Genomic DNA, 16,912 nt, shown 5'->3' with positions numbered 1-16,912 from the left:
AATTTTGACAGAATAAAAGTTATCCACTCAGGCAGAAAATGGCAGAAAATAGAAAAAGTAGTTCAGCTCACCCTTCCTAAAGTCCAGGTCAGGATCGGTGTTGGTGCACGGAGCTGCCCTGGCCTCAGGCAGAACACAGACAAGGAAACTAGAGTATGATCTCCAGCACTTCAAAGAAGGTTAAAAATATTTATTGAGGTTCTATTAAAAAAGATCCATCGATCATGAAAACAGTGAGGGGGGACACATTAAGAGAAATCACTCAGGCAGAAAATGGGTCCAATTTATCACAGAGCTGCATGCTATTCTGAGAAATGGTGCAAATTGAATTGCATGACCTGGTCCATCTCCATCTGGGCAGGAACCCTGAGATCTGTTTTCTACCACTCTGCGGCTCTTCTTTTGATTCACCATCCTGGTGCAAAGTCATTATTGCAGTGTGACGTCATGCCAGGCTGGCTAATCAAAAGAAAAGCCATGGATGCCGAGAAGTAGGATGCAGACTTAAAGGGATTGTTCACTACTTTTGCACTGATGGCCTATCCTTAGGATAGGTCATCAATGTCTGGCTGGGGTCCGACACCTCACAACCCCACCGATCAGCTGTTTTCCATCCCGTAGTGGCAGCAGGCAGCCAGAAATGCTCAGTTCCGATGCTGCTCTATGTTCTAATAGTGGCCAGAGGCGGATGTGCAACACCTGGCCGTGGCCACTATCAGAAGACAGAGCAGTGCTGGAACTGAGCATTTCTGGCTGCCTGCTGCCACCGCCGGGACCAAAAACAGTTGATAGGCGTGGTGTCTGATCCCAGCCGATCAGACATTCATGACTTATCTCAAGGATAGGCCATCAGTGTAAAAGTAGTGGACATCCCATTTAAGGGCTTCCATCCAACATCCACAGATTACAGACTGGCCACCGGATCAGGTACTATTGAATGATTCTCTCAAATTCTAGTACTCTTCCTTATCAGTTTACAGCAATAGTTTCTGCTACACCAACATTTTGCATCAAAGTAATGACACACAACCTTAACAAATCTGATGCAATTTACAACTACACCTTTTATTCTAGAAGTATGAACTATCTGTCCAGTAAGACATAAAAAGTGTCTAAAACTCATCATAAATTTGGGGAATGAGAGGTAATCACACAATATATTTGCATGTTTTGAGACCTAATTCTTGGACAGCTTTCTTAGTAAATCTCCCCCAGTTTATCATTAGATTACAACGGTAGAAACAGGAGATCATGGGAGCCTAAACGTATTGCGACGTTTCTGGGAATGCCTTATTCTAGATAATGGATCTTTTACACCAATTTTACAGTTGAGATACATTGACAAATCTGCCTCGTTAGAAAAAAATCTGTAGGAAAAGCAAATTTAGATGAAGATGAAGAATAGTGGGACGCTCAGCTGCTACGTTCTGCTCATACTGTACAGGCTGTTTCTGCCACCTTGTGGCTACAGCCATTACTGGTCCTAACGCTGTGTTTCTCAGCAGTAAGCCTCATTACATCACCATCTTTACTGCAGCACATAATTAAAGGGACACTGTCATAAGGTGCTACCCCCACAGTCTGTGGACCCACCACACTATACAACTTGCTCATTTAAACACCTTTCTAAATCTGTGCTTGATCTGTGCTTGATCGGTGCTGCACACCTTACAGGAGGACATCTGAAAATGTTGTGCACCATATTTAAATGAGAAATGAAGTGGCCGATGAATTTGCTAGACGTTTTATGTGTAACCTAGCCTATTATTACTTGATTGACATAGACAATGTCTCCTGCTTGATCCATAGTATTTTCCTACACATTTGTGCTCTACTATTTTGAACTAGTAAATTTTTCTTTGAAATTCCCCATTACTACATATTAGAATATTGGTTGAGTGTGTTAATATGGAAAGGTTCCCTTTAGCAGATGCCCTTCCTTCAGGGGATCCTATAGGCTCAGGCCTACTGTGCCTATGGGTAAACCCTACTTTAGTGTAAGTCTTAAGATGATGTTACATGATTCACAGATTCAAAGAATACAAAGGAAGATATTCCCTGTATTAAGCCTTACCTGCACAATTGATGACAAAGCAAGGCAAATCTTTTTAATTCTGTTCACTATTTAGTTAGAATAAAACTAATCCACTCAGGCAGAAGATTGGCCCAATTTATCGTGGAGGTGATGCTATATTACAGATTGTAGAAATGGTTCAACTAGATTTACAGGACCAAGTCCATCAGCCACACTAGTGATCTGTTATCTCTGGACAGGATTCCTGAGAACTGTCCTCTACCATTCCGCATCCACAGTGTGACGTCTTGCCATGCTGGCTAATTGTAAGAAAAGCCACAAAGGCAAACTTAAGGGCTCCTATTCAACATCCATAGATTACCAACTGGCTGCCAGACCGGGTTCTATGAAACGATTCTCACCAACTATAAACCCTTCCTTATCACATCACTTCACTAACTTCTGCTACACCAACATTTTGCTTCAAGATAATGGCACAGAACCATAACAAATCTGACGCATTTTACAACCACACCCTTTTTTGTAGATGTATTATCAATCTGTCTAGTAAGACAGAAAAAGTGTCTAAAACTCATCATAAATTTGAGGAATTACAGGTATTCTAATATATTTGTGCATTCATGGGTAAAGGGACTTCATTAGTGATGTTCTGGAGCATAAAGGGAATTTTATCATTTGCTCAAAGTTGTAGCTGCTCGTGTCGCGGGCGGAGGGGACGCGCTCGCCACGCTCGGGTCCGGGGCTTCTGCTGCTGCTGCTCGGTGGCTCGAGTGGTGGGCCGGACCTGGGGACTCGAGCAGCGCTCCTCGCCCGTGAGTGAAAAGGGGTGGTATGTTTAGGGAGATTGTTCGCGACGCCACCCACGGGACGTGGGGATGATGGCACCACCGCTGCTGGTAACGGGGTTTCCGGGAGAGATGGTAGGGTGCAGCTGGGATGTTGTCCCCTCCGTGGGTAGGGGGGTTGGTGATCCCAGGGTCCGGTGATGTAACGGGGAGGCTGGATGGCTGGGGTGCAGGGACTGCTCGGCGTGGTGCCGGACGGCACTGGTGTACTCACTCAGACAATCACTGACAGAGTCTCTGGTAAACCAAAACGGCCGGATGGACGGGTCCTGCAGCCGGCTGCAGTGTTGTTGTTGTGCTCTCCCTGGACGGCTGATGGTGGCTGTCTTTCCCTGCACCTTTTAGAATGTTCTGACTCCTGTGGTTGCCCACCGGTAGTCCGCTCCCCGGCGTATAAGTGCCGTAGGACCCCGTTTTGCCCGCAGGCGCTGGCCCTTGGATCTCTAGCCTGTGGCGGTGGCTGTATATCCTCACGGTGTGTAGTGTTGCCTTCTGTCGGGACTTGGTTGTTGGGGAACCCCTGGGGTTCCTGTCACACTCGGATTTGACTATTGACGGCGGCTCCAAGCCTGGTCGGGGTCCGATGGCCCTGCCTGTGTGCTTAGCTTCACTCCGCTCCCCGGTTCGGTACCGGCGGGCCAACGCCCGACCCCGGTCCTTACGGCTTCGCAGAGTTCCACCAACTCCTGCAGATGGCCACCATCGTCTGCCAACCTTGCTGTCAGTGCCTGGGCTTTTACCCAGACACCTGAAGTGTTTACTCCACTCACTTCCACCTCCAAAACTGATCTGACACTTTTTCCGCCTCCAGGCCTGTGAACTCCTTGGTGGGTGGGGCCAACCGCCTGGCTCCGCCCCACCTAGTGTGGACATCAGACCTTAGAGGGAGGCAACAAGGGTTTTTGATCGACTGTTGTAACTGTCTAGGGTGGGGTTTGTGTATGTTGGTATGTATGTGACTACCTGGTTAGTCCAGGGTGTCACACTCGTGCATCAGGTCATCAGCTCCACAAAAATGTGGCAAATGTTAAAAAAAAAGAGTCATTTTGAAATCCAACCCTACGGTTTATCAAGGACAGGCACATACAGGTTATTGCAAGGTCAGTGACATGGGAGCTTTACTTTCAAACATCATTTTACTGATATATATATATATATATATATATATATATATATATATATATATATATATATATATATATATATATATATGAGTGTGTAACACCCATCATGTTTAATAATTTGCCATATTTTAAGTCATATCAGTAATGTCAGATCACTATCAATTGTGATGTGTACGTAAAGAAATTCTAGGATGACAATTATTGTCTTTTTTTGCCTCACTGAGCTCCCTAAAACATTTATAGAAAAAGCAAAACTTTAAAACATAAAAAATATAGATTAATATATATAAAATGACTTTATAACACTAGTATATCTGTATATCTCCTTCTATTAAAAAATAACTACATCATCTATATTTGGTCCTTTAGATCTTATTATGTCTTCCTACATTAGATTACATGGCAGTAGTGAAGGCAGGTGCCGGCCCTGGGCAGCTTGGGCACCGCACTCTGCCAAGGAGATTCCGAGTGCAGATGTGACTTCGGGTGAGGTGCATGACAATTACTGGTGTCTTCAGGTTGGTGTCCAAATTCTCGGTGGCAGTTGTCGTTGTAGACAGTCAGTAACACACGCAACATAAGTTTGCTTAAATAACTAGAATCGTTCACTTTTATTCTTCGCACCATCATGACAGACATGCGCTTCTTTTCCTTCCTTCTTCTCAGTTTGGGGGTACTACTCCTTGACCTGTTCCCCCTCCGCTATCTTGCATTTCTTCCTCAAGCTTCGGGGTCTGTCTTCTTCCTCCTGGCTCTGTTCACCTTCGTCTTATCCCTGGTGGAGCTCTAGCCGGACGACTCTGTAAGCCTACCGTGGTGAGCTCCGGACCTCTCAAGCTAATCTCAGGGTTCCCTGACTGGCCCTGGCACCGAGGTCACATCTTCTCACACTTGCACCCTATTCTACACTGGCTTCTATTGAGACCTCACAACTATCTTCTTTCCCGCATCTGTCACTTCCTCGTTAATCGTGCCTCTTCCATCCTGCTGCTGTCTCAACCCAAACACCAAATGGTGCCTTTGGTGACAGCCCACTCTACTGTACTTGGAACCTGCACCAGCTAACAGCATAACATATTAACATATACAAATAGTATAACACAGAAAATACATGGGATAAACAGTATAGGGGCAAGTCCACCCTCTACAGTAGTTATAAATGTTCATTGTTAAAAAAAAAAACCATATTTTTATAGCACTAAGAACACTTTTTTTATACCTAGGCCAAATTCAGATTTGGACTGGCCCACCGGAGCACAGGAGAATTCCCTGGTAGGCCCCTGTGCAGGGGTAGGTTCCCCACTCCCCTGTATAAGCAGTAGCCGGCACAATACACTTAATTTACTATGAACATATAATTGCAGCATCTAATCACTAATTTAACAAACTTCCCAGTTTATTATATAGAAGCATAGACAATTGTGAAGGGGGGCAATGTATTATTTGTATGTTGCTGAACTGTGGGACCCCAGGGTCAATATTACTGATGATCCCTTTGCTCAGGTCATTGCTACGATCTCCATAAAGCCTACAGGACATGATGTCCTGACAGTAGGATAGTCTGTGGCTGGGGGACTGCAGTGCTTAAAAATTGGTTGTGTGCGGCCAGGAATTGGCAGCAAGCCACACACCGTATTAAAATCCACTCACAGCCACGAAGGGAACTGCAGATAAATAATGCAGCAGCCTCCATGTTTCAGGATTAAATAAACCAATTTGTCATTGTGTAGAGAAACAAGAGCCGAATCCGGGATTATTCCTGTAATTTTACAGCTTTTTATAGGAAGGACTAATCAGATATGTGGCACTGGAAATCCAGTTTATATAAATACAGGTAAACTATGAGGGGCTATGAAATCATGCAGAAACAAGTGTAGATCATACCATAGCTGTACGTCTGGCTGGCTGCTGTAGATCCAGGTCCTCTACAGCAGTGTCATCTTTACGTTTTGTTTACGTCTGTAGGTACACTGTTAGATGTCTTCATCCTTGAAGCTGTAGATTATGTTGGCAACCTAAAAGTAAACTTCTACTAGACTAATGAAAGTATTGCCCTAAAAAGGAATGAAAGAGGACCCCACAAACTTTTGCAGGGTCTTCAAATAACTTTTGTCAATAGCCACCTTAACACTAGAAGTCCTAGAGAGGGGTCATTTAACATTTCTACCATTGGAACCCTATGGAGCTCGAAATTCCTGGGACTTCTAGTGTTAAAATAGAAATTTCCGTAGTAGTAGATGCCAATGTACCGTGTGTCTTCTCTCCAGTCATTAGAAAGAGCAATTCTCATGTGAACTTCAGCTCTGAGAGTCAGTCATTCAGTATGGAAAAAGCTGTACAATGTGACAGATGCAAGTATGGCAAAATATAAATGGTCTTACCAAACTTATTTCCCATGGTATGCTCCTGGTTTCCAGGCTGAAAAAGGGTCATGTTAGCGATGTCCCAAAAAGTTATGTAAGGAAATTACGATATATATTCGAGTATAAGTCAAGGCCTCTAATTTTACCACGAAAAACTAGGAAAAACTATTGACTTGTGTATAAGCCTAGGATTTTAAGATCCACCCCAAATTTAGAGAAGGAAAATTGAAAAAAATAATTTTTAATGTTAAAATGGGGTTCCATGTTATAATCCTAGTGTGTCTAATATTAGCTCACCAGGGCGGTGCGGCGGTAGAGTGGCTCAGGAGGCTTGGTCGGTGATGTTGCGAGCTCAGAGGATGGGGCTCAGAAGGTCTGACGACAGAAGGTTGGCAATACTTCGGGCTCAGGGGTGTCACAGCTCAGGAGGGTCAGCGATACTTGGAGCTTAAGGGTGTCGCAGCGGGTGCCAGAGAGGCTGCCCGCAGTTGGCGTTACCCCATTGAGCCTGCAGGCGGCCTGTGGGCTCCATTGAGCACGCCGGCGGTTGACGTGATATACTTCAATTAAATGGCCGCGGAAGAGGTGCGTGCGCAGATTCAGATTTTCTTGAAGTCTATCGCATCAACCACCGGCTGGTTCAATGGAGCTCGCCTGTGGGGTTCCACCGAAACATCCCTGAGCCCTCAGTATCGTCAACACTCCATAGCCGTGACACCCCCAAGCCACAGTACTGCTGACCCTCAGTCCTGTGACCGTGCTGCGCCAGTTAGCTTTAACCAGATTATAAATCGCAGCCCCATTTTTCCTCCAGTTTTGGGGACAAAAGTGCGTATTATAATGCAAAAGTAGGACCCTCACTCGAGTATAAGCCAAGGGAGCTTTTTCAGCATAAGAAATGTACTGAAAAGATTGACTTATACACAAGTATATACATCAATTACAGAATGGTATACATTTGTCAAAAGAAAGGGCTTTATTTAAATAAATTCTACATGCCCCTATGGGACATGACACCAAAAGTGGTGTCTACATTAATATTAATGATATACTATTGCAGTCTATTAGGGGTGTCGACTGTGTAATGCCCCAATAAGAGCAGTCTGGCTTTGTAGTCCGGTGGCCCCCATATAATTTCAGCATGGTGGTGTTGTCTGGATCTCTCCTACGACTGAGTTGGACTGCACTGAACATCATATCACAGCGGTTTGGCAATGTTATTGTACCTTTGCCCATAATAGCAGTTGGGAAATATAGTCTAAAGAAGGACTTCTCAAACTTTTCTACTGGACCTTATCAGATGAAAAAAGTTCCCAGGCCTTACCAGACAAAACAAAATAATGTTGAGCCCTCATCATCAAGACTATGTCTGGGTCTCATCTGTAAATTTGAAAATTGGAAATGGCTCATACCAACGGTGTTCGATGGGGTTGAGTTGAGGGCTTTGTGCTGCCAGTCATGTTCTACCATGCTAAACTCGCGCATCCTATATGGAACTTGAAATCATCTGAAAAAGGCCTTTCCAAACTGTTTTCACAATGTTAGAAGCATACAATTGTACAAAATGTCTTGGTATGCTGAACCACTATGATTTTCCTTCACTGGAAATAAAGGGCCTAAGCCAAACCCAAAAAAACTACCCCCTATCATTATCCTATCGCCATCAAACTTACCAGTCAGGCAGGTGATGGTCTCCTAGCATTCTCCAAACTCAGCCTAAAGGCCCAGTCACACTAAACAACATCGCTAGCAACATCCCTGCTAAGGAGCAACTTTTGTGACGTAACAGCGATGTTGCTAGTGATGTTGCGGTGTGTGACATCCAGCAACAACCCGGCCCCTGCTGTGAGGTCGTTGGTTTTGTGTTGCTGAATGTCCTGGGCCATTTTTTAGTTGTTGCTGTCCCGCTGTGAAGCACAGATCGCTGTGTGTGACAGCGACAGAGCAACAACTAAATGTGCAGGCAGCAGGAGCCGGCTTCTGCGGACGCTGGTAACCAATGTAAATATCAGGTAACCAAGAAGCCCTTACCTTGGTTACCCAATATTTACCTTCGTTACCAGCGTTCACCGCTCTCAGCTGTCAGTGCCGGCTCCTGCTCTGTGCACATGTAGCTACAGCACACATCAGGTAATTAACCCCATGTGTACTGTAGCTAGGAGAGCAGGGAGCCAGCGCTAAGCAGTGTGCGCTGGTAACCAAGGTAAATATCGGGTTGGTTACCCGATATTTACCTTAGTTACCAAGCGCAGCATCGCTTCCACGCGGCGCTGCTGGCTGGGGGCTGGTCACTGGTTGCTGGTGAGCTCACCAGCAACTCGTATAGCCACGCTCCAGCGATCCCTGCCAGGTCAGGTTGCTGGTGGGATCTCTGGAGCGTCGCAGTGTGACATCTCACCAGCAACCTCCTAGCAACTTACCAGCGATCCCTATCAGGTTGGATCGTTGTTGGGATCGCTGGTAAGTTGTTTAGTGTGACTGGGCCTTAAAGCATCAGCCTGCTAGATAGAGAAGTGTGTGATTGATCACTCTACCGAACATGTTTCCACTACTCTATAGTCCAATGATTACTTTATACCACTCCATCCAACACTTGACATTGTGCTTAGTGATGTAAGGCTGCTCGTGCTACTGGATGCCATGCCATGAAGCGTCCAACACACAGTTTTTGCACTGATACAAGAGAAAGTTTTGATTCCTGTAGTTATGGAGTGAACAGAGAGGTGGTTACTCTTATATCCCCTGATCCTCAGCACTTGGTGACCCCTTGCTGTTACTTTTCATGGTCTCCACTTCGTGGCTGAGCTGCTGCAGTTCCTTCTACTACTCAATAATATCACTCACAGGGGATGGGGGAATATTTAGGAGGAAGAAATGTTATTAATGGATTTGTTACATCGATGATGTCCTACTGGACCGCACTGGTATTAGTGAGCTCTTTAGAATGACAAATTCTGCCACTAATGTTAGTAAAGGCATGGCTGTGGGACTAAAAGAAAAAATTGAAATCAATAATTAAGACGTGTCCTAATACTTTTCAATATGGTGTATCCTCAGTCTGGGTTACTCCCTATAACTTCATTTTTTTGGTGTAGTCTATATCTGCCATGGAGGAGTTGGGTTATACATAGTGATGAGTGAGCACTACCATTATAGCAAAATCGTTAAATAAATATATATATATATATATATATATATATATATATATGAAAAAAAAATAAAAATATATATATATATATATATACAGCTCTGGCAAAAATTAAGAGACCACTGCAAAATTGTAAGGTTTTCTGATTTTTCTCTTTATATATTTTTTGAGTAAAATGTAAATTGTTCTATTATTCTATAAACTACTGACATCTTGTTTCCGAATTTCCAAGCAATACATTTTGAATTTATTTTCTAAAAATGAGCAATGGTTGAAATAACAAAAAAAATGCATTGCTTTCAGACCTCAAATAATGCGAAGAAAAGAAGTTCATAATCATTTAGAAACAACAATACTAATGTTTTAACTCAGGAAGAGTTCATAAATCAATATTTTGTGGAATAACCATGAATTTTAATCAAAGCTTTCATGCGTCTTGGCATGCTTTCCACCTGTCTTTTACACTGCTTTTGGGTGACCTTATGCCACTCCTGTTGCAAAAATTAAAGCAGTTCTTCTTTCTTTGATGGCTTGTGACTATCCATCTTCCGCTTGATTACATTCCAGAGGTTTTCAATGGGGTTCAGGTCTGGAGATTGGGCTGGCCATGACAGGGTTTTGATGTAGTGGTCCTTCATCCAAACATTGATTGACCTAGCTGTGGGGCATGGGCCATTGTTCTGATGAAAAAAACAATCCTCAGAGTTGGGGAACATTGCCTGAGCAGAAGGAAGCAACTGTTTTTCCAGAATAACCTTGTATGCTTGATTCATACGTCCTTTGCAAAGTTTAATCTGCCAAATTCCAGCCTTGCTGAAGCATTCCCAGATCATCACCGATCCTCCACCAAGTTTCATAGTGGGTGCCAGACACTGTGGCTTGTATGCCTCTCTAAAGGCCGCTTTACACGCAACGACATCGCTAACACGATGTCGTTGGGGTCACGGAATTCGTGACGCACATCCGGCCTCGTTAGCGACATCATTGCGCATGAAACGCACGAACAACCGTTATCGAGCAATTTTACTTACCTTATCATTGATCGTTGACACCCTGTCCAGTTCCCAAATATCGTTGCTATAGCAGGACACAGATTGTTCGTCGTCCCTGCGGCAGCACACATCGCTATGTGTGGCCGGCTGCAATGAGGAAAGAAGGAGGTGGGCGGAATGTTTGTCCCGCTCATCTCCGCCTCTACGATTCTATTGGACGGCCGCTTAGTGACGTCGCTGTGACGCCGAACTAACCGCCCCCCTTAGAAAGGAGGCAGTTCGCCGGCAACTGCAACGTCGCTAGGCAGTTAAGTATGTGTGATGGGTGTTAGCGATGTTGTGCGCCACGGGCAGCCATTTGCCCGTGACGCACAGCCGACGAGGGCGGGTATGCACGCTAGGGATTTCGATAGCGATATCGCTGCGTGTAAAACGGCCTTTAGTCTCCGTCTAACTTTTAAGGGTACTTTACACGCTGCAATATCATTACCGATATCGCTAGTGAGAGTACCTGCCCCCGTCAGTTGTGCGACACGGGCAAATCGCTGCCCGTGGTGCACAACATTGCTAGGCCTCGTCACACGGACTTACCTTCCCTGCGACGTTGCTCTAGCCGGCAAACCGCCTCCTTTCTAAGGGGGTGGTTCGTGCGGCGTCATAGCGATGTCACACGGCAGCCGTCCAATAGCAGAGGAGGGGCGGAGAGGAGCGGCTAGAAAATGCCGCCCACCTGCTTCCTTCCTCATTGCCGGTGGACGGAGGTAAGGAGATGTTCGTCACTCCTGCGGTGTCACACATAGCGATGTGTGATGCCGCAGGAACGAGGAACAACATCGCAACTAAGCAGACAACGATATTTGGTGTTTGGACGACCTCTCCAAAACCACCGATTTTTGTCTGTTTTGTGATCGTTTAAGGTCACTTGTACGTGTCACCTGCTGCAATGTCGCTAACGAGACCGGATGTGCGTCACAAACACCGTGACCCTGACGATAAATTGTTAGCGATATCGCTGCGTGTAAAGTACCCTTAAGACGACCAGGTGTTGGGCAAAGCTGAAATGGACGATGTGCCATGCCACACAGCTAGGTCAATCAAACCCTGTCATGGCCACCCCAATCTCCAGACCTGAACCCCATTGAAAACCTCTGGAATGTATTTAAGGGGAAAATGGATAGTCACAAGCCATCAAACAAAGAAGAACTAGTTACATTTTTGCACCAGGAGAGGCATAGGGTCAGCCAAAAGCACTGTGAAAGACTGGTGGAAAGCATGCCAAGACGCATGAAAGCTGTGATTAAAAATGGTTATTCCATGACTAGAAGTAGCAGTGGGGTGTTCCTAACACACCTAGACACCTCGCCACTGCCTGAGAAACTTGCTACACCTCAAAGATAGAAATGAGGAATTCTAAGTTGCCTCAGAGCAGTCCCCAAAGAAATAGCAAGCCCCCAACATGCAACAACGGTGATGTAAGAAAACACAATACACAGAAAATATAGATCAGCAAAGGTGAGGTCTGACTTACTAGATAGAACAGGACAGGACAGATAACTGATTGCGGTCAGCAAAAAACCCTGAAAAAATACCAATCTCCTGATCATAAAAAATACTGAGACCACACGGACTCTCCCCCACTATATCTGGTACTCTTGTGCTTGATACTTTAAACAGAACTGCAGATATAATGGGAAGAAACAAAATTAAGGAACAAGTAATATTCTAAAGTGCAAATAATCCAAAACTGACCAGGGAGCAAGCTCCCTTTCTTCCTTTCTTGCTGGAGGGACTACCCTGCTCAAAAAAGCAGAAAGACAGATCCTCACATATAAGAAACCAAACACAGAACCCAATGGGATATGCAGAAACACTCTTAAGTGCAAAATCAGCAATTAAGCACAGACACAGTAAACTTATCTGGAGTAGATTCAGGCGCCAAATAAATGGGAAAATCAGAAGGGAAAACTCCCAGCCATCTTCAGAAGCAGGCAGGAACATTTAACACCGGCGAACGCCAGGCACACAGTGCTTTCCTAAATAAACTAGGCTGATCTGCAATAGGATTTCCTGGATTCCCAATTAATTCTATCACCTGTCTGAATCACAAATTTCAACTCTGCTTCATTACCATTCCTGGCCACCAGAGGGAGCTCCACACCAGTAACCACTCGGATGACATTCACAACAGCGGTGTCTCACTGATGCCTACAATGAAGCATGGCGGTGTCTCGCTGATGCCTACAATGAAGCATGGCAGTGGATCACTGATGCCTACACTGAAGCATGGTGGTGTCTCGTTGATGCCTACACTGAAGCATGGCGGTGTCTCACTGATACCTACAATGAAGCATGGCGGTGTCTCTCTGATACCTACAATGAAGCATGGGAGTGGCTCACTGATGCCTACACGCCTACACTGAAGCATGGTGGTGTCTCGTTGATGCCTACACTGAAGCATGGCGGTGTCTCACTGATGCCTACAATGAAGCATGGCAGTGGCTCACTGATGCCTACATTGAAGCATGGTGGTGTCTCGCTGATGTCTACACTGAAGCATGGTGATGGCTCGCTGATGCCTATACTAAAACATTGTAATAGCCAATTTATGACAACCCAAGGGAAATAAATCTTGCAACAAGGTTGAATGTACAAAAATCTCCTAGGAGACACTAATATAAAACTTAACATTTATTAAAGACCTTAATAAAAAGTGAACAGGGTCACTGGTAATCGTAATTTATGTTAAAAGAAAAACAACACACTTATGAAATTTCAGTTTAAATGTGCCGCGCAGCACATTTAAACTGAAATTTTATATGGAGGACGTGTATGTCTGCGTCCGGTAATGGGCGGTCAGTGTGATCTAGGACCAGGATCCAATGGATTTTTTTGTCCGGCAATGAATGTCCACTGGGACTGATTGCCTCTATGAATATGGAAAACTCTGATTATTAGTAACTTCCCTGAAGATTCAATGAAACGCGTCGGAAGTTGGTTGCTTTCTATTGGAGTAAACCGAAGTAATAAGCATATTTGATGCAGGTTTACTATATAAATGAAGCCCGCCTGGATGTGGTGAGACCTTTCCTTTTTGTTGCAGTAGGACCCCCGGTTGGATGAGGGTGGTTTCCTGAATTATAAGTGATAGGTTTGGATCTCATCTTCCATGACCACTCCAAGGTCCATTTTATAAGTGGGCTTTTCTTTTTGGAGTGGAGTGGGTCCTTTGTGACCACTATATGCATGGATTCAATCTGTGTCGCGTGCACTGGGGTCGATCCTTGAATGGCTTGAGTCAGATACTGTATGTTTTTGCATAGATCATGCACGATGGTATTGACTTGTATGAGGCTGTGATCGTACTCCATAAGTGTGTTGTTTTTCTTTTAACATAAATTACGATTACCAGTGACCCTGTTCACTTTTTATTAAGGTCTTTAATAAATGTTACGTTTTATATTAGTGTCTCCTAGGAGATTTTTGTACATTCAACCTTGTTGCTAGATTTATATCTATACTAAAACATGTTGGTAGTTCCGTGATCCCTACAGTCAAGCATTGCGGTGGTTCAGTGATGGCTACCATAAAGCATGTTTGTGGCTTGATTATGCATATAGTTAAGAGTATGGTGCCTCGGTAATGCCTACGGTGAAGGATTTGGTGGCACGGTGATGCTCTGTGGCCACTTTGCTTCCTCTGGCACTGAAAACCTATCAGTGTGTGAAGGGTAAGATGGATTCCATCAGGTATCAGGAAATCTAGAGAGAAAACATCATGCCGTACATGAGGAAGCTCAAGCCTGGGCATCATTGGACCTTCCGATGGGATATTAATCCCAAACATACCTCTAGACCCACTAAGGATTGATTTCAGAAGCTTTAGAAGTTTAAGTTGTATATTTCTCAACTGTCTGAATTGAACCCCACAGAAATTTTTTGATGTCCTTTGTAGAAAGTAGATGGGGTATATAAATCAGAGAAAATAAGTGAATTGGAGTCATTGGTGTCTGGTTATACATCATGTTTTCTGCGGGTTATAACAGCCCCAGCTGCTCAACTATGTACTAAAGACATTTGTCATGAAGGGGTGTCGAATCACCCTTATACTAACGTAGTCTGTAAAAATGGCATTTTTTCATGTTAAATTTGGAGAAACCACTTATTATATTTGTTGTATTGAGTTATGTAAATTGTTTGTACATTTGTTAGTAAACTGACAGTGCAATATGAGTTGAATAATTTTGATTGCAAATTTACACATCAGATAGTAAATCGCAATGTTTTTTTTCTAATTTACTGATTTACGGATCCCGGCAGTGTTCAATATCTGCTTAATTTGCAAGAATTTGCAGTTTGAGCATCAGTGAAACACATGAAGAAGCCACTGGAGGGCAGTATAGCACCGAATATTTTTGTATATTATTACAATGGTCATGTTAATTTTACGGCAGGTTGCCTTAGAAAGTTTTCTAAGTTATCCCAATTTTTTTTTTTTTTTTTAATAAAGCGCATTTCCATTTTTAACCTCTGGTGTACTGAGTAAATTATCTTCTTTTGAAAAATAAAGTATACGTGAAATGGCCCTTTTTCACAGTCTGTTAAAGGGATTGTCCAGGCTTATGATATTGTTGAAGAAGGCATTAAAGGGTTATTCAGCTATTTATAGAATAAGTGATCTGTTAACTAGATGTTGGTTATTCTGCTTTTTGATGGTTTATATTCTTATATAAGGACAGTTCTCCACACTGGATACGTTTGCTTCTAGAACGATGCAGTCATTATTGGAATATTTTGTAGACATCGTGCAATGTTAATTTCTAATTGTCATGGCCCCATCCCACTTACTAGAGGACAGGCTACTGAAGGAGCTGATGTTTCGGCTTCATTTTTATGTCCTTTGTTTTTGCACCGTATTTCGTTATCATCGGCGCGGCAGCTGTCGGAGACTGGTCTGTGTTCCCGCCGTCTGTTGGGATACCCAGTGATGGTTTCACTGAGCGCTTTAATTTTTCATATGTTCCTTTAGTGGATAAATAATACAGTAACATTTCATTCAGTCAGCCATGCAAACTATATTACCTCTGAAACATTAATTCTAAAAAATAACTTTCCAGGGAGCTAAGGAATAGGGAATAAGAGTATGCAATGTCAGCTTGGAGAGGCGGGAATAAGAATTAATCACAATTTATTTTGTTTTTATTTGTAAATAGAACACCAGGAAACATATTTATAGTGATTTTTGGAGTCCATGTTCAGGGTCATTCCATTAGCATCTCTTGCTATGAAGGATCCAACATTTCTGTGCATACATGACATTGATTTTAAAGTACAATGCTTGCTTTTTCCTGCAATAGTGCTGCAGGGAAATTTAAAGTGAACCTGTCCAGTGCAGTATTCACCCTGACCCACAAGCAGATTTGGATGCATATTACTAATCTCTAACTGTCCCTGTATCTAATAGCATAGATAAAGAGATCTTTACAAAAAGTGTTTCTAAAGATCCTTTATGATATGCTAATGAGACCAACAAATAGTTACAAGGGCATTAGTTCCTGCGCTCATTCCGCCCTCTTAGCATGGTAGTATGCCCACTGGGGTGTGCTAACATGCTATTCAATGCCCACTGACCAGCGTTTTCATCGACAGTGGCGCGTATACCTGCGTCCTTGCACCGCCTCATAACACCGGGCTTAGAGTCAGTGCGCATGATCAGAAGTCACCGGACTTTCAGTCATGCGCACTACACCAGTTTGAAGCCGGAATGCGTACACTCAGCTTCATGGTACTCATGATCGGACGTCCATGGACACTGCACATTCATTAGCATATTAGCACTCCCACAGGGGCATGCTTACATGCGAAGGGGGCCGACTAGCCAAGGGAAGTAAGACCCTTGTGACTAGTCGCTGGCCTCATTAGCATATCATAAGGGATCTTTAGAAATACTTTTTTCTTTATGGATACTACTAATGGCTGGGATTGCTAGGCAGGGATTAGAAATATGGACCCACAACTGCTCTTGGTTCTGACACTTTTAACACTTGCTGTACCTGACACCTTTAACACTTACTGCAGCATTCCCCAACTGATTGCAGATGATCGATCAATGAGGCTTTCCCTGTGATCAGCTTATTATCTGAAGACCTTTTAGACCAAGAAGAATTGTCCAAAACAGATGGCCTGTATAATATCTGGGGCAATGAGGAACCGTGACACTTTTACTACTAATGTTAATATTGGTGCCATAGACAAAGCCCACTCCTGGGAGGCAATAGTACAGTTTCTGAAGAAGATTACTGCATATGCAGTTTCATCTCTCTTGCAGCTGTAGAATATTTTCCCAAGAGTATAGATCATGCATTTTTAATTTCACACATTTTGGAAATTGAGGTCTTGGTTTACTTAT

General features: G+C 43.7%; 1 protein-coding gene across 11 annotated transcripts in view; it reads left to right on the top strand.

Moving 5' to 3' along the window:
• APBB2 (amyloid beta precursor protein binding family B member 2) overlaps positions 1 to 16,912 on the top strand; it is a 556,523-nt gene that overhangs the window by 368,182 nt on the left and 171,429 nt on the right. The window lies entirely within an intron of this gene.

The sequence above is a fragment of the Anomaloglossus baeobatrachus genome, chromosome 1 (genome assembly GCF_048569485.1).
Source record: "Anomaloglossus baeobatrachus isolate aAnoBae1 chromosome 1, aAnoBae1.hap1, whole genome shotgun sequence".
Taxonomy (NCBI): domain Eukaryota; kingdom Metazoa; phylum Chordata; class Amphibia; order Anura; family Aromobatidae; genus Anomaloglossus; species Anomaloglossus baeobatrachus.
The sequence above is the reverse complement of the archived record's forward strand: the minus strand, read 5'-3'. Positions and strand labels throughout refer to the sequence as shown.